Source organism: Ochotona curzoniae, unplaced genomic scaffold, assembly GCF_017591425.1.
Source record: "Ochotona curzoniae isolate NIBS_2020 unplaced genomic scaffold, NIBS_Ocur_1.0 contig_1274, whole genome shotgun sequence".
Classification (NCBI taxonomy): Eukaryota; Metazoa; Chordata; class Mammalia; order Lagomorpha; family Ochotonidae; genus Ochotona; species Ochotona curzoniae.
Window position 1 is genome coordinate 20,301,839 of NW_024465023.1, and position 19,194 is coordinate 20,321,032.

The following is a 19,194-nucleotide window of genomic DNA, read 5'->3' on the forward strand; positions in this document are numbered from 1 at the left end:
TTTTTGCTATGTTCATTGTTAGAGGAGTGGGGAATGTCAGCTGGCTTTGGAGATTAGGTGAGAAACCTCAGAGGCATACCTCTTGATAAATCATAAATCATTTCCTCTTTACAAAAGCACATTCAGACACCCATAAAATCTCCGGATGAATGACGTTTTATTTTTCCCTTTAGAATCTCTTTAGAAAAAGGTATTTTTGATTTTAATGTGAGTAAAAAAATCAATCCTGGTTACCAGGTATATTTAAACTGAGTTGCAAAGCAAGTGAAAATGCATCTAGTGGGTCACAATAAACCCCTTCTAGACATAAGAGGATGTGTTGGTTTGAGGGTTTTAATTTTACTGGTGTATATTGGGATTTAAGTAATCATTACTCTGTATAATGTCTATTTGTGTTCACTAACTTTAGTCTGACATCTTGTGTATACTAAATTCCTAAGTTTGCCACAGCAATTTAATGTTACAAATATCCAGTTTGGAAGCAATATGGCTACAGGCAATTAGAGTAAATTGATCTCCATGTTTGGTTTCTAAATGGGAGAGAATAGCCAAAAACTCAGATTTTCAGGTTACTGTCTCCAGTATGCTCCCTGTCCTGCCCTGCTGAAATAGTTAAATCACATAGTGTAGAGATGATGAAGACTTCACATGTGTGCTGGCTGTGTGCAGCAAGGTCTTGACGCGTCTGAGGATTCAGATTCAGTGCTGACTAATTGGAATGATCAGTTTTATTCCTCATGGGCAAACAAGGGAGAGATGCAAGCTGTCCACTTACCTCCCTTCCCCGATCTAATAACTTATTCAATTCCCAAATGAGAAAATTAAGAAGAAAGGTAAGGCAGCTCACTCATGGTGCTGGAGCATAAACCAGATCCCTTTACTTCTGGCCTGTGTCCTTTCCATCGCATCTGGTCTATCCATTCATTACAGAGCTAAATTATAAATCCTGGCCCTGTGATTAACTGCCTTTCAAATTTTCACCTATTTTCAAGGTTAACTACCTGCGTTCAATTACCAGCATAAATAAATCTAGATAAGGCATGACAGAAGACAGCATGATCACAGGAAATAGCCTTCCACATCGTAAAACCATCATATAAAATGTTGTGACAAGTGCATTCCATAAAAGTCCAGCATTATCAGTAGAAGCCACTGTCACTATGACAAAGCAATGCATGACATGGGGGACTTGTTACCAGGAAGTGGAAACATATATAGTACCATGATGAGCCATGTTTGGATTAAGTCTATACAAAAAGTGACAGAATATTTACAAAGACTTTAGTTTACACGTAAAGAGACAAAGAGTGAAATTAATGAAAATATTTGTTAATGTCCTAGTCACAGTGTTGGGTGCTGGGAACATATCAGTGAATGGGACACAGATGGTCCCTGCCCTGTGGGTCTTGCATTTTAGTGTAAAAATCAGGAATTTCATGCTTTTTTTAAATTTAGATTTATTGATTGGTTCATCTTTTGTTAACTGTATTTTCATTGTTATTATTATTTTACAATGTGGTTCCATAGGCTCTGGGGACTCCCCCGCCTCTCCAATTCCCTTTGTTTGCCCCTGAGAAATAAGGCCAATCATCCAAATCATCAGCACTGTAGAAGAATCCTAAGACTTGTCAAGACTTTACTGCACGCAGCCAGTATCTGCTATTGAAAGCACATGCGTGAAGCCTTCATCATCTCTAAGCTAACAATCATCTCTAACAATCATCCGTCAGCATCAACAGTCAGTCTGAAAAAAAAAAATAGAACTGATAACCCTTTTCTTTTTACTCCTCATCAGAGTCTCCAGAAATAAATATTTAGATTGTGGAGCATGCAGCTCACTGTGTGAATGGTGCTTCTTGCACTTTTGCATTGTACACCCGGTGCAGCTGCTTCTACAGATTCATTTCTACACAACTGTACCTCACTTCTTTGACTTGTCATTTGTCTGATTTGACCTACAGTTTCTAGAACATTTATGCAAAAGTAAATATTTCTTCATGGAAGAAAAATTTGAAATCTTTTGTTTTTCATCATAATAGGATTTTGTAAAGCTATTTTATTTATTTAAACAGAAATGCACACTCACCCACACTAATAACTCAAAATGCATTCATCCTTGTATCTAAAGCAGTAACAAAAATTACCAATAATTAGACAAAATTGTTGTGATGTAGTCCTCTGATATGCACATACATTTATTTATCCACCTATTTCATAAATATTTGTTCATGTTCCAAGCACTGCTCTAGACACTAGAGATATGTCAATAAGTAAGCAGGCCGGATTTGATATCTGCTTCTGTGATTGCTAGTCTGATGGAAGGAGGTTAAGCATGTAGTTAGTGTATGTAAGAGCAGTAAGTACTGTGAAAGTATGTGAATACATAAATATATGTACTTCCTCACTGAGACCAGAGGAGAAGCAAGAGTTGGCAAAGTCAAGTTGGGAATTTGCTGAGGTAGTTCTAGCATAGGGAACTGTATATATAAAGACTTGGAAGTGACACATTTCACAGCAGTTCAAGGAACCAAAAAAGATGCAGAAACTGAAAATGAGAGGACAGCTTCTGGGCACAGCTGAAGCCATCCAGATGAGTGATGAAGATAGTACAGACCAAGTTGTGGCAGAGATGGAGACCAGAGCATAAGCAAGGCAGCAAACTAGAAAGCAAGTCAAAAAGTATAATTAATGCTATTGCAGTTGATTGGCTATGGTAGGTAGCTAGGACATAGGAATTAAGTGTGGTGCCTCATTTTGATAATCAGGTAAATGGTTATACCATTTACATATATATATATATATATATATATATATATATATGGAATGTGGGGGACTAACATTGTGGCACAATGGCTTAAATGACTGCCTGAGGTGTCAGCTGTGTGCATGAGATCAAATGCCAGATTCTGCAGTCTCATACAGCTCCAGCTAGTGTGTCTCAGAAAGCAGCAAAAGATTGCCTAAGTAGCTAGACCTCTGTAGCCCATGTGGAAAACCCAGATGGAGTTCCTGTCTTCCAGCTTCAGCTTGACAGCCTGGACTGTTGTGGCAATTTGGGGAGTGAAACAGTGAATGGAAGAACACTCTGTGATTCTCTGTCTTTCCTGCTCTTTAAGTCTGTAATTCAAATAAACAAATCCTTTAATTTTTTTTAAATTGTAGTGTGGGGAGTTGCTGCAATGGCACAGTAAGCTTACTTTCTGCCTGTAGTGCCAGCAGCCGATGTGGGTACTGGATTTAATCCCAGCTGCTCCACTTCAATTTTGTTCCCCACTTATTGGAATACAGATAAGGATGGCAAAATTGCTGGGGTTCCTGAACCCATGTGGGAGACTCAAAAAGAAACTCCTGTCTTTCACCTTTGGGCTGGCCCAGCTCTGGCTGTTGTGGTCATTTGGGGAGTGAACACGTGAATGGAAGAGCTCTCTCTCTCTCGCTTTCTCTCTTTCCTTTGCTCTGTAACCTTGACTATCAAGTAAAATAAAGAATCATAAAGCAAAGATTGATTGAGAGAATGAAGGAACAACAGTGAAAACATTGAGGTCCGTCTTGGATATGTTGTGTTTGGGTTGTCCATGGAACATGCAAGTGAATATGCCTGAGTAGCTGTTTTCATGTGCTATACCTATGGAAGAAAGTTCGAGGACATTGAATTGGATTTAACAATACAGATATTTCAAACAAAGTGAAGTTTGCAGACAGAAAATAAAAGAAAACTTTGGGGTGAACCCAGAAAAACAGTAACATTTCAGGAATGAATAAAGAAAAACAGACTTGCAGTTGAGGCTGAGAAATTACCAGTTCAGCAGATAAAAGGTAAACCAGGTATATGTGATATCATAGAATGTTCTAAGAGAAAGGTAATATTTAGAGTTCTCAAATGCTACAAAAGAAAGAAAAATGAACCAAAAAATTATCCCATTAATGTAACAACTAAAAAGGTGTTGATAATATTGATATGAATGATCTCAGTGTGAAATTTAGAGAGCTCAATAAGTAAACAACCCTTTCAGTGAATTCAGACCTGATTGGTATTCAGAAAATGCAGGACCAAGAGTATAACAATTACTTTGAAACTTATGTCCATCATAAAAGAGAATAAAATTCTCTCGGCACTAATATGGATGAAACTGGAACATGTTATACTAAGTGAAACAAGACAGGCACTGAAAGGCCTTTATGATCTCACTTACATACAAAAGCTAAAAGTTCATATCAAAGAAGCAGAGAGTAGAATATTTGATATATGCCTGTAAAGGATATACATAGGGACTGATGGAGAGAGAATGCTTAAAGAATACAAGGATGAGTTGCATAGCAGGAAAAACTTGCAATGGTCTATAGCATAGTAGGGTAAGTATTGCTGTCAACAGTTAAATGAACACTACCAAATAACTAATAGCGAGGATTTGAATTTCCCAAACACATGTACCCACAAAAATACAAATATCTTAGTGAAAGATAGGGTACCCTGATCTAATCCCTAACAATTGTATACATGTATTGAAATATCACTTTGTACTCCATGAATACAAGAATACCTTTAAAAATTGCATGGAAATTTGTAGTGGAAAAAACGTTATTTGGTACAAAAACTGTTGAAATTCATATTTTTGCATAATACATATTTTCTGTGAACTTTTAAAAATTAAATAATGTATTTTATTATTCCATGGTACAATTCCATAGGTTCTGGGATTTCCCTTACCCTTTGCTAACCGCTCCCCAAAGCATTTCCCACAGACCATTCCAATAGTATAGTCCTTCACAGTCAGTCATAACTCCATCATCCTGCTATTTAAGTATATCCTCATGTTGTAGGTATGGATAATGGCAGAGAGTCCAGCATCCTATTGTCAAGATACATTCAACAATTTCATTAGGAGTCAATCTTTGATTTGGAAGTAGAGATGTACACAGCATTCTAGCTTCAGGTCTGTATGTTAGAGTCCACTACACAGTTACTATACATCCCCTTAAAATTAAAAGCCATGAAACAAAATCAACATCAGAGAGAAAAATTTAAAACACTTACAACATGAATTTAAATAACATGCTACTGAATGACCAATGTGTCGCTGAAGAAATAAAAATGAAAATGAAAGACCTTCCTGACACAAATGATGCTATTGTGTGACCTATGAGTTGGTGAGAAAATTAATATGAAAAAAAAAACTTTTTTGAATGAATGAAAAATAATTAAGCCCCTGAGATGTAGCAAAAAAGTAATAAAAGGACTATTGATCTCATATTTTGCATGAAGGTTGCCTTATATCCGAGAGAATATATGATAATGTCCTTTTGGATTTGACTTGTGTCACTGAACATAATGGTCTCTAGTTGGAACCATTTGGTTGCAAATGGTAGAATTTCATTCTTTTTAATAGCTGAGTAGTATCCCATGGAGTAGACATATCATAGTTTCTTTTTCTACTCCTCTTTGGATTGGCATCCAGGTTGTTTCCATGTCTTTGCTATTGTAGATTGTGCAGCCTTAAATATTGGATTACAGATCACTTTCTCATATGCAAATTTCATTTCCTTCAGATATATTCTCAGATGTGGGGTAGCTGTGTTATATGTCAATTTTCAGTTCTTTTTAACATTCTCCATACTGACTTCCATAGTGGTTGTACTAGCCTACACTCCCATCAACAATGAAGGAGGATACGTTTCTCCTCATATTCAAACCAGCAGTGTTGTTAATAGAGTTCTGAATGTAGGCTAATCTCACTGGAGTAGAGTGGAACCTCAGTGTGATTTTAATTTGTATTTCCTTGACAACTAGGAAATTTGGGGATTTTTCAATATGTCTAGTATCCATTAAAATTTGTTCTTTTGAACAATGCCTGCTTATTTTCTTCTCGCATTTATTCACAGGATTGTTTGTTTTGCTCTCCCTGGGTTTCTGAAGCTCTTTGTAAATCATGGGTATTAGTCCCCTATCAGTTGCGTAGTGTGTAAAGATTTTCTCCCATTCTGTTGGTTGCTTCTTCACTTTTTTGGTCATTTCCTTTGCTTTACAGAAGCTTCTTAGTCCCATATGTTTATTGCCTGTGCTTTTGGTGACTTTTCTAATAAGTCTTTCCCCATTCCTGTATCTTTAAGATTGATTCCTATGTTTTCTTTTAGTAGTTTGATAGTTTCTGGCTGCAGATTTAGTTCCTTGATCCATTTAGAGCTGATTTTTGTAGAAGGTGATTGGTGAGGATCTTGTGTCTTACTTTTGCAAGCTGCTGTCTAGTTGTGCCAACAGCATTGTTAGAGGGACCAGAATTTTCCCCTTTAGTATTTTTCCTTTTCTTTTTAAGGATTAATTGGGTGTATGTGTGGGCTCCCTTCTGGGATTTCTATTCTGACCCATTAGTCTTCTCCAGCTTGATTTTTAGTCTTAAGGATAGCTTTGGCTATTCATGGTCTCCTGTGTATTATCTTGTCTATTTATGATTGTTGTTGGGATTTTATTGGGATCACATTGAATCTGTGTATTACTTTTTGGTAATATTGGCATTTTGATGATGTTGATCCTGCCATTCCAGGAGCATGGTAAGCTTCTCCATATTTTAATGTCTTCTTCTATATCTTTTTTTTTAATGTTTTGTAATTTTCATTATACAGGTCTTCCACATCTATTGCAAAGTACTGGAGATTCCTCTCCACTATTTTAAAGGGACTGTACTTACAGTTTCTTTCTCAGCCATAAAGTTATGTGTGTTGATGAGTGCCATTGATTTTTCTTCATTAATTTTATATCCTGCTACCCTGTCAAATTCTCCTATGAGTTTCAATAGTCTCTTGATTGAATCTGTTGGTTCTCCTATGTAGACAATCATGTCATCTATAAACAGGGATAATGATAATTCCTCATTTCTAATTTGAATTCTTTTTTTTTTTTACCTAATGTCTCTGGCAAGGACTACCAATAATATATTGAATAACACTGCTGATAGTAGACATCCTTGTCTAGTTTCAGATCTTAGTGGAAAAGCTTCCAGTCTTTCCCCATTTAGTATGATGCTGGCATTGGTTTTTTTTGTATATAGCTTTGATTGTGTTATAGAATGTTCCTTCTATGCCTATCTTAGTTACGTTTTCTAGCATTTCTAGAAATCTATTTCTAGATTTTAAATGGTGTTGGTTTTTTCAAATGCCTTCTCTGCATCTATTGAGATGATCTTATGGTTTTTATTTTTCAATTTGTTGATGTGGTAAATCAGATTTATTTATTTGCGAATGTTAAACCATCCCTGCATCCTGGAGATAAATAAATACCACCTGGTCCAGGTGAATAATCTGCCTGATGTACTGTTGGATTCTGTTGGCTAGCATTTTGCTGAGGATCTTTGCTTATCTGTTCATCAGGGATATCAGTCTGTAGTTCTCTGTTGAGTCTTTATCTGGCTTTTGTGTTAAGGTAATATTGGCTTCTTAGAGTTTGGAAGGATTATCTTTCCTTATATATTTTTTGGAATAGCTTGTGGAGGATTGGGATAAGTTCTTCTTGAAACATTGTATAGAATGCTTCAATAAAGCCATCTGGTCCAGGAATTTTCTTGGTATGGAGGGATTTAATTATTGATTCAATCTCAGTTCTTGCTGCAGGTCTGTTTAGATTACTAATTGCCTCATGATTCAATTTTGGTAGATTGCATGTGTCCAAAAATATGTCCATTTCTTCTAGGTTTTATGATTTGGTGGCATGTAGTTGGTTGTAATAGTTTCTAATAATTCTATGTATATCCAAGGTATCTGTTGTTATATTTCATTTTTCATTTCTGATCCTATTGATTTGTATCTTCTCCCTCCTTTTTTAGTTGAGCTAATGGGGAGTCTATTTTGTTGATTTTCTCAAAGAAAAAGTTCCCTCACAACTATTTTATTGGGGGGTCTATTTCTTTCCTTAAATCCGTTAATATTTGCTTCACTTAGCTAGGTGCCCTGGCATTTGGTGCATATACATTTATTATAGTAATCTCTTCTTGCTGAATATATCCTTTGATCATTATGTGGTGTCCTTCTTCATCTCTTTTAATGTTTTTCATGCTGAAGTCTATAGTATCTGATTATAAGAATGGCTACTCCAGCACATTTTTCTTTTCCATTAGCTTGAAATATCTTTTTCCATCCTTTTACTTTTGGTTTCTGCATATCTTTGTTGGTGAGATGTGTCTCCTATAGGCAACAGATAGATGAGTTTTGTTTTTGGATCCAGTCTGCTAATCTCTGGCATTTGAATGATGAATCTAAGCCATTTATATTCAGGGTTAATATGGATAGGTAGTCATTTGGTCCTGTCATTTTAGCAAAGGGTTGTTCATTGTTTGATTTAGTCTTCTGGTGTCCTTTTATTGGGATGTTCCAACTTTGCCTTTGGTTTCGGTGGGTACTATTTTCTCCGTCAAGAGAATATATTTAAGCATCGTTGGTAGTGCATGTCAGGAAGCAGTAAATTCCTTGAGATTTTCTTTGCTGTGGAAGAATTTTATTTCATTTTCACAGGCATTGGAATGCTTTGCTGGGTAAGTTATTCTGGGTTGACAATTTTTCCCTTTTGAAATCTGGAATATGTTACTCCATTCTCTTTTGACCTGTAGAGTTTCTCCTGAGAGTTCAGCAGTGAGCCTGATTGGAGCCCCTCTAAATGTTAATTGATTTTTGATGTGCATATTTAAGGATCTTTTTCTTATGTTTGAAGAGACCTTGATTATCATGTGACATGGCATTGATTGCTTTTGGTCAACCCTATTGCTAGTTTTGTGTCCCTCCAGTATGTTGCTTCCCAATTCTTTCTCCAAATTAGGGAAGTTTTCCTTTATTATTTCATTGAATCCATCTTTAAATCCAGCTTCTCTTTCTGTGCCTTCTGGAACTCCCATGACTCATAATAGGTCTTTTAACTAGGTCCCTTGATTCTTGAAAACTGTTTTTGGGGGGCTTGAGTCAGATCTATTTCTAGATTTTAAATAATTGTTTTGCCACTGTGGCAATAAGTATCTTCCAATTCTGAGATTCTTTGTTCTGCCTCATTCTATTATTGAGGCTTTCCATTGCATTTATAATTTGATTCATTGCATTCTTAATTTCTAACATAGCAGTTTACATTTTATTCATTGCTGCTGTTTTCTGTATAACGTGTTCCTTAAATTCCTTGAACCTCCTGTGTGTGCTTCTCATTGTTGATAAGAAGCTTTATATCATTTTTGTATCTTTTATCCCCCATTTTCTCGGTCTTCATCAGTTAACTCTGAGATTGACAGAGGCTTTTGCTCCTTTGCAGGGGAGTCTTCATTAATATTCATTGTGCCTCTGTCTCTTCTTTTGCTCTTGGTCATTGCCATTCTGGTTAGCAGATTGCTTAGACCTGGCTTCTAAGCTGTATCACTCACTGGTCTATAGGCCAATTTTGTTGATTGTGTTTGGTACCTGGTTCTTCATTTGCAATTATTTGTGCCACTCCCTCCAGCAAGCTTCAGTCTTGTACTAAGTTTCTACCATGGTCTCCATACTCCCAGCTCCTGGCTTGCCACCCACCAGCCCCTGTGATTCTGCACAGTGGTCACATGCTTGCCTGCAAGCCCCAGCAATGCCCAGGGAGATGCCAGCTGTCCTAAATCACTGGGTGATGGTCCTGCTGGAAACGGCTAGCCTTATGTCACAGTGCCATCCAGACCTATTTTGGTTGGGATTCATAGGGTGCCAAGTCAGTACTAATTTCCCTGTGGGAGCAATGTAATGTACTCAGCCGTGATCTTGATCCTGGCCTCGTGCATGTGCAGCTGACTGTTGTCCCTCTAGTCCACTCAGCCTTTGCCACAGTGCACATAATGGCAACAATCATCAATAGCTGACTGCTGCTGGGATATCTGGTCACTGCAACACTGCTCCATTGTCTCTGCTGCTTCCCCATGTCCGTGGGTCTCCAGGTGGCCCTCTGCTGTCCGCCTGACCTCTCCTATTTCCTAAAATCTGTCCTTTCTGCCTCACCATGGCTAATTATGCTCCATCAGTTTAAACCTGTCCTCAACCTATATTGCCATCTTGCCAACCTCTTTCCATGAATTTTTAAAACACCTCTTGTGTGTACTTTGTGTCAATTAAGATTTTTTAAGGTAAAAAAAAGGCTTGTGGCTATGACAAGAAAAAGATTGTAGTAACAGGAGATGGATGTAAGGGTAGCAAGAATAGAGGAGAGAGGGAGAAGGTGAGGCTACAAGGCAGAACAGAGATTATCAAGAGCATATGAACTTGAGGAGACAGGCACATTTAAAAATTAGCTTAAAATAGAAATGAAGGCCTATCTTCCATTATCAATTTCTGGAGGAAAAGGGAGGATGGTCATAGTTGCTCATAGTTTTGCATGTTTCATGAAAGGTTATGGTGGGATCACGCTGTTAAATGTATTTTCTGATTGGTTTGGAAGCTGTATTTAAATGCAGTGTGGGACTGTGCTGGAGTCTGAGATTTAATGCAAATGGTAACTTGAAATAGCTGCCCTGAGATGGTAGGAAAAAATGTTAACTATAGAAATGGTAAGCCACTTTAAGTCTATTCCATTTTGTTTATAGTTTCAAGTCAATTTCATTGCTTCTGAGTGTATGAAAATTTTCAGGATCCTCTTTGTGCTTCTTATTCCTACCTCTTTTCATTCTGGCTTGCCTTTCCAATTTAAACTTTGCATGTTTTGTTTAGTAAATGTACATCAAGTGCCATGAAATCTGATAAAAGATATGACAAATAAGTTTTGGCTTTGGTTTGTTTGCCTAGCTAGTATTTATTCTAGGCCACAGATCTGCCTTGCATAAAAATAAGGAATCTTAGTAGAGAAGAATAATTTCCAATTAACTCAACAATTTAAGGCCATGTGGCTAGTCCAAACAGTTATTATGGAACAAGAAAAATCTACCTGGAGAATTCAATTCCCAGGATAGATTTTCTACCTGATCAAAAGAACTTAATAATTACTTGATCGTCTTTTAACTTATTTCACTTTCTGTGCAAACAGTTTTGCCCTTCAGCTAATTTCCTGTTAAATTAGGAAAGATTCTTAGAATTGTTGAACATGTATGGAATCTCTGATGTGTTAAAGTTGACTTGAAAAGTGCTTTGTTTTCAGAGCACTGAATCTATCCAGTGATTTTATTCTTTTTGAAGAAAAAAACGAACTCAATATCAAGTGCTGGCTGGGTCCTTAGTACTTTTAGAATGAATAAGGGGGAAAGGACAGTGGCAAATGATAATCCTTCCTTTGCATTGGAAGTGATACGAACTACTTTATCCCATAAAATTGTGAGAGAAAAGTGGTTAAAACTATCTTGCTGCTATCAAGAGAAACCTGTCCTCTATTATCTAGCTGTATACTGAGGTTACTAACTCTTTTTTCTTTAACTTTGATTTTTGATGATGTTTATATAGTTGATTAGGGTGGGAAGGGACCAAGGGTAGGGGAAAGTGGGTGAAACCGTTGTTTCCAAATTTTCTCTTTCTTCTTGCTGTATCTGGTGGAAGAGGGAGAGAAGGGGAGAAGCCACACGCAGCCTCCAAAGCCCAGTGTCATCCCAGAGACCCTGATGTGGAGCATGCTCTGAGGGTACTGCACAAGTGGTTTTGATAGGTATGAAATGCTGTCAGTTTCACCAATCCAAGATTGAGGTAAACTTTTCCAAGGCCCATTAGATGCTGTAGTTCACCTTAGAGTCTCCACTCATCCAGATATTTGCTGTCCATGCTTGGCTGAGGTAGTTGTCCAATTTGTTCTGCCCTCCTTCCTCTGCTATGGTACCAGATGTCCAGCTCTGCAGGTCTGCAAGAGATAGAGCAGTAAACAAGGCAGAGGTGATGGCTGCCCTCAGGAACTCTTAAACCATCAGGGGCTTTCCATTGTTGTGCATTTGCTCTGCTTTTCTTCAAAAGAAGCAGGCTGGTGTATATAATTGTCTTATCTCTTTCAAGTTCTCTGATTGGGGCTTTTAGATTTAAACCAGTTCTTAATCCATGACTTAAAAAGCTAAAATCCAGAAGTACGTTGTTCATGTTTTTTATTTGATGTCTGTATTCTCCTTAGACACAGATAGAAATGCCTTCGAAGGGACTTTTAGTTGTCATGGGAGAGCCATACAGCCATGCCATTCTTACAAATGTAATCTTTGCACTCAATAACATGTATAAAATACATGTAAAAATAGTTACTTCTCCACAAGTAAAGGAGACTTTTCAGAAAGTTTATTCTTTCTAGTTTGGCCAGAAACTTTGATCTTTATTTGCTGAGAGGAATTCACTAGATAATACACAATAGCAACATTCATGTGCGTTCTTTTTTTTTTTTAAAGATCTTTCCTTTAAGAAGCTATTCTAGGATCTTTCTCTTGACAGTGTCCTAGTTCTTATCTCTGCTACACATAGGCTCACAAAATGTTTTCTTTGAAGGGCATTTTGTTATTTGTCCTCTTTTACTTTCCCTTCCCGTAGCAGATAAAACTGAAGGTGTTTACTCCCCATGGTGACAGGGCAGCTGGGTGCACAAACAGTGGTGTGAACCTTGGCTTTCCTCTACTTGTCATTCTCTGAACGTAAGGCACAGGTGCAGTGAACCACAGGCAGGCAGGGAACGTCATGTTGCAGACCTTTTGTTATTTGGAGAATGAGTGGGAAGAAAGGCTATCTCAGCTGCTACTGAGAAAATATGTGACAGTAAGGACTTTCCTCACACTTTATTGATGGCTATAATTTTGTCCATTCTCATTTGCCTGGGTCAGTCCCAATTTATACTGGTTATTCTTGGGTAATTGTTAATGGCTCCATAAGTTACTCTCAAAATTCAGATTTGGACATTAATTCATAGGGTCACCCTGATTACATGAACCCAAGATTAGGAGACCTTGACCAGTAGGACTGGTCAGTGTTCATTATCTCTCTCCTAGTGTTAGAACCTGATACTTTGCTGGAGTAAAATTGGACATGAGATGTAGGCAGAGTGGTTGAATGCAGGAAGGCAATTCAAAAATGTGGCGTACCTCACCAAAAACTTTATACGTCCTCTGTGTTGTGTTGGGTACTGATTGCAGAGACAGAGGCTTTGCTCTCCAGCATCCACCTCACCACTACAAACCAGCTGGGATACAGTCTTTCTTTCCTTCCCTTCTCTCCTACCCACGAATTTACATATGATTCAGATTTGCGCTGTTTCATTCTGACCCATTTTTAATTGCACTGCATCATGTTTTAATTAATATACCATCATGTTATGAAACTATTGCATCAGATATTTTCCCTAGGCATCAAATACATTGCTGTTGAAAATGGACATCTACATGCAGAAGACAAAATAAATGAGGAAAATAATAATGAAATATTTTTAAAGGATGCTGACATAATGATTGGATTTTTTACTCCATTGCCTCAACCTAAAGTTTCTTATTTGGAAATAAAGTAAATAAAACAGAACATCTATGCATAAGTAGACGTCCCTTAACCTTGCTCACTTCCTGCCTTCTCTGATATGAAATCACACTTCTGTGTTGAGAAATCCTCAGAGTTTTATTACTGCTAGATTTTTTTTAACAAATGCATTAACATATTAGTTTCTCAAGGTCACAGCAAATGCATGACAATTACTACAACACTATTTTCATGTTAATGTGCTTTCAGTTTTTTAAAAACCATTTAGGGAAGATGTTACAAGTATAGGAAACAAACAGAGGTGCTAATCCTAACAGTACATACAACAAACAGTTCAGTGCAGAAGAGAGAAACCACTGTAGATATATTAACCAGAAAGTGATTTAAAGCAAGAAATTAAATATATACCAAGTCTTTGGAAAGACTGAAGGAGAAAGTCTTCACACTTGGCTTCCAGAATAGATTTCCAAAACCATATAGAACTGACACATTAGGAAACAAGTAACTGCTATACTAATGATGGAATGAATGCAGTAACACACCCTGGGTAGTAAGAACTCAGAGGTTAAAATTTAGCATATGCCAGGTTTGTGAATATGGTTAGCAAATGCTTTTCTGGAGAATGGATTTTGGAACTCTCTTTTGAGAAATCTTCAGTATATATGTTAAGCTTGCCAGCAGCAATATTCAAAGGGGAAAATGACCTATTCTGGCTTCCACCTTTGAAAAGTCTCATAAGTTTATCTGTTTGGTGCAGGATTGCAGAATTGAGGAAATAAAAATTCTGCATGCAATATATTTGTATTAAAACCATTGTTTAACTGAAATACAAATTTCACTGGCACCCTGTGTTTATCTGACAACACTAACTTATTGTAAACTGTTTTGTATCAAAAGCACTGTCTGCATAAAAGTCTAGCAAATGTAGTTGTAATTTCCCACTTGTTCAATGAGAAAGAGGGTGACTGAGTTTGAGTGAGCTAATTTGTGCTGTTGCCCAGTGTAGATTCCCTACCAAGAAAGGCTGGAACCCTTCTGCCCCCACATACTCTTACTACCATCTGAATTGGGAATTCTTATACCCTCTGAAAATGCTGTCACTGAGACTCGGCTTCATCTTTTTAAATTGTAATAATCTTCTAGACTGTGAAAGTGGTCACTCCGTACTCTAGCAGTAAGATTTTCATCAGGGAGCAGAAAAAAGATGATTGAACCTGAGGAATTCTGATAGGAAATATTGGCAGCCAGAAGTGGATGGAGGTGGGTAGATGCCGATTCAGATCATCTTTGAGTACTGTTTCACACTAGGCAAACCTAGGTCTCTGTAGAGGAAAGATTTCCTTTTCATATTTCTCCTACTTTTTATAGCACAAGTGATATGTGCTTCTCATATCCCACAACCCAAAGAGCACTGTAAAAACCATGTGGACATTACAGATCGACATGAGAAGTCTTCACAAGTTCCATGGAAAATGAACACAATGAAAAACTGCGCATAAATTTCAAATGTTTTAAGCCAAAAATACACATTATGGAATAGCAATGCCATATTTCAATTTTCTTCACTAAGATGAACTTATATTTTCATTCCATTTTTCTCCTGTGAGTATTTTTTGCTGGCCTGTGATATGTATGAGGGACTTTCACCAGAGAGAGAAATGAAAAATTTCCCACTCACTGGTTTGCCCCTCTGGTGCTTGCAACAGCTGGAGCTGCACGAGGCCAATCATAGGAACCAGGACCAGGAACTGCATCTGTGTCTCCACATGGATGGCTGATAGAAACACTTGCATTAGCAGCAAGCTGAAATTGGAAAGTTTTAGCTTTAAAACCATTAATTTTTAAAAGATTTTAATTAGCAGCATCTTCAAAAGTTGAAAACAGTTTTTCCTCATTTTATAAGACATCAAATGAATGAATGCTGGATTTGTACCATGCTAATTAATTAATTTGTGAGAAGAAATGTTAGCCTACATATTGAAAGCAGTACTGCTGCTCTGAGAAATTAAGGCTGAAGGAAAACAGCCATGCCAGCCAAATGCTACTCTTCATTTATAAGGAAATACTTTGTTGTTCTCCATTTCCTCTCAGATTTTTTTTTTCTGCACTTAAAGCAGTTGGGTTGCTCAAGCTTGTAGGCTATTGATTGTAACAGGATATCAGTAGCAGTTGGAAACAGTGGGATCTTGGGAGAAATAATAGACATAGCTTCTTTCCAAGTTATCCTGGAGGACTTTCTATGGTAATGAAACTAGGCAGTAGAAACTTGGCTAACCAAGAGAATGCAAGCAAACAGTCCTACTGAGAATGGTGCTGTCTATTCAATCCCTTAATCTCTGGTACCGGGAGTGGGAAATAAGGGAATTCTTTGGCAGAAAACTTTGTCCAATGGTTATTTGGCTAAAAGAAGATATTGTTGCAGTGGAAATAAATGGTCCATGAGTTATTTGATGTAAGAACAAGTTGAAGACAGCATTACACTTTCAGCAAGTGAAGTGAATTTCACAGGTTAACTTGGGTGCTTCTTTTTTCAATAAAATAAATTTCTAAATTGCTTTTATTTCAGAGATACAGTAAGTTCATTTTCTCTTTGAAAGTGTATATTATCTTGCCTAGTGTCTTACATTTTCTATAGACTGATAGTTTACTTCATTGCACAATATTTATTTAATGAGAATTAGTCAACATCAGTAAATTAAAGATCCTCAAGTAATTTTCACTAATTATAATTTCACAATTTATTGGTATCTTAAAAATGTTATTTTGTAACTCTCAGTATCATGAGGATAAACTTATTTCTGTAGACAAAGTGTGACGCCAAATGAAATGTTTAATTTAAGCAAAGATAAAAATGCAAAGAAAATATATTAGTAGAACTCTCTGTGTTCTATATAACTCAGACATTAGATGGCATATTGTTTCCTGTGAATATGGTCATGTTATATTTGAAAGAAAAGGTAATGAGCATATGGTATTTAAAAGTCACAGATCATCATCAAAATTGTGCAGAATGTGTTATTTAAGATCTTAACTCTACAATCTTATCTCTTAAAGGATTGAATTTATCCTGTGTGTTATGAATTTATCTATTATATGATTTTCATATTATATTGTAGGCGATTACCCCAGTAATTGAACTGGCTGCCAAGTAACAAATCAGTTTGTGTCATTTGGAGAATAGCACAATTGAGGATATGAGTAGAAAAGATAATTTGGTGTTTGAGAAATTCCAAAGCCTTGCTTTGATTTTACAGTGAAGAATATGTTTAGTTACTTTTAAGATTTCAAAAATTGATTATCCAAGCAATATTTTCAGGCACAAGGCAGTTTTCTGGACAAGCATTCACCATTCAGGGAGCTGTTACCTGCAGTTTCTAATTTCCAGGAATCACTCTTAAAAAGCTTGAGAATAGACCCTATGGTTTATAGAGATCAGCTTCTCAGGGCAAAGACATCCTTTCAGCTTGCACGTGTCAGCTTGTTAGTGTCCATTTCTGAGCACAAGGGGCTTCCATAGACTAAATTTCTGACTCATTTTCATAGAATTATTGCTCCAAAGGGGAGGCTATTTTTTTTCTTGTATTTTTTCCCCAATCAAGCCATTAGCATGAAAGAAGGACATGCTTACCAGAGCAAAACTGAGGTCATGTCATGGGCCAGCTGTGTGAAGACTCTATGGCATGATGACATATGGCTACCACACACCAATGCTTTGACCACATTATATCTGCCCATTAATTCTATTTTACATATTGTTTGAAAGGATTCTGCCATTATGAAAATTGCTCTATACACGTGCCCAGGATGAGACCCATTGCAAGGTTGCTGAGAACTGAAAATGGAGGAGATGAATCAGCAGCTTAAATATTATCAATAAAATTTTCTTGGCTTTAGGCTAAACAGCCCAGGCAATTATTAAGAAACCTTTGTTGACTTGAGCGTGTATTTGCTGGCAGTAATTAGAGTGCTTTCCCAGGTAACACTGGAGCTTCCTGGAGAAGCTGGAGGAAGCTCCCAGTTCTCTCCAGCTCTTTCTCAGAGCCATCATGAATTTGTAGTTGCCAAAACAAATAATTCAGTGTTGACCTGATGTTCCTGACTTCATGCCTCCGTGGGGTGCAGGCCTAGCAAGCACTGTCTAAGTAAAAGATTGCTTCATTTTCATGAAATAAAGCACATTGCTGCTTTCTTTTCAAGGTCATTAAAACTGTATCTCCACACTGCTGGATTATGCAATGAACGGATTCTTAAGCAAATTCAAAATGGCTTTTCTCCACCACAGGAATTGTGTCATATCTTTGTGTAGTACAACTAATTTAAAATTTTCTTTTAAGTACATATGCAATTATCTCTTACTTTGATCATGAACTGTGTTGCAGAGCTGCTAGACAGCCCAGGCTAAACTTTCTCTGAGGTCAAACTGTGGTGTCCTGCCCCTGGCAGGTGCCTGGTAGCATGCACTCTTTTTACTCTGTGGTTACACACCCTCTACTGTTTTATTTCCCAAGCACAAGGCAGGTCTAAATGAGAAAGAATCAAGGTTACATAAATAGAATGTGGTTTGAGTGACAGGCTTCCTTTAGCCTGCAGGAACATGGCTTTGCAATGTCCCTAACCACAAATCTGGGATCACTGTGAGTGACCGAAAGGTGCATAAAGAAGCAAAGCTACATGCTGATGCCATTTTCCAATGTGGTTTTCAATAGTTTTCTGTTAAAATGGCATTGGAAGGGTATTCTGTGTTGATTACTTTGGTATATTTCTTGGAGATGAAGTAGTTACCGGTAGACTGATGCTCTCTATCGCCTCTTAGTGGGTCTTGGAAGCCCTTGAAATAATAGGTTATCTTGTACTTACAAGGGTAAATGCATGTTTCTTAGGGAAATATCCATGGTTTTCACACAAACATTCAAGTCCTCCAGCAGATCAAGAATCATTATGCTAGACATGTGTTTCCTACTGAGTGAGGGATCCCTGGTCTGCCAGGAACAATGTCACCTGGAAACTTAAAGAAAATTCAAGCTCTTGAACCCTACCCTAAACGCTACAGAATCATGAATTTATACTCACGCTCACATGCATATCCTTTCTTTCTTTTCTCATATACTAAAAAAATGTTCAACTTTGTCTTTTTCCCCATTGTCATATACCCTGTTTTATGAGAAGGAAAGTGAATAGAATGACATTATTTCTGGGCCAAAAAAAAAAAAAAAAAAAAAACTCCAGAAGATATAATTTGTACTACTTTACAGTAGACAAAAATTAAACCACCCCAAATATCTGGAAGTTAGACTCAATTACCTTAGCAGAATTTTAGTTAACATTCAAAAAGTAAGCATTCAAAAATTACAACTATATAGAAATGATTTCAATAATGGCACCTCTAAACTTTAGACTAAAGAGTATCAACAAGTAAGTATAATTTTCTCTGATGTATGTTTGGAATTATTTCAGAAATTTCTTGCTGTGTAAAGTTGAGAAAATAAAAGTATCTTAGATATTTTGAAGCATTAACTTCTTCTAAACAATTACCTCTGATTTGTGGTTAATCTAGGCATTAATAAGGTCCTTTTTTTCTTCCATGAGGGAAAAAGCATGGAATAAAGATGTTGTATTACATTTACAACTTTCATAATTAAAACAAGTCAGAGGAAATTAGTTACATGGATATTATGATTTCTAGAGTATTTTCAAAAGTAATTATGGCACTTCGCCATATGTTCTTGCCTTCTTGCATGTTGCTATCAGGATGAGAGTTGACACCAACTAATTGTTTCTAACATACAACGTTGAACTAGA

The 19,194-nt window shown here is 37.0% G+C and overlaps 1 protein-coding gene across 4 annotated transcripts in view; it reads left to right on the forward strand.

The window, feature by feature from the left end:
* Positions 1-19,194, forward strand: part of DMD (dystrophin) — a 1,921,612-nt gene that overhangs the window by 1,526,556 nt on the left and 375,862 nt on the right. The gene's annotated exons all lie outside the window — the stretch shown is intronic.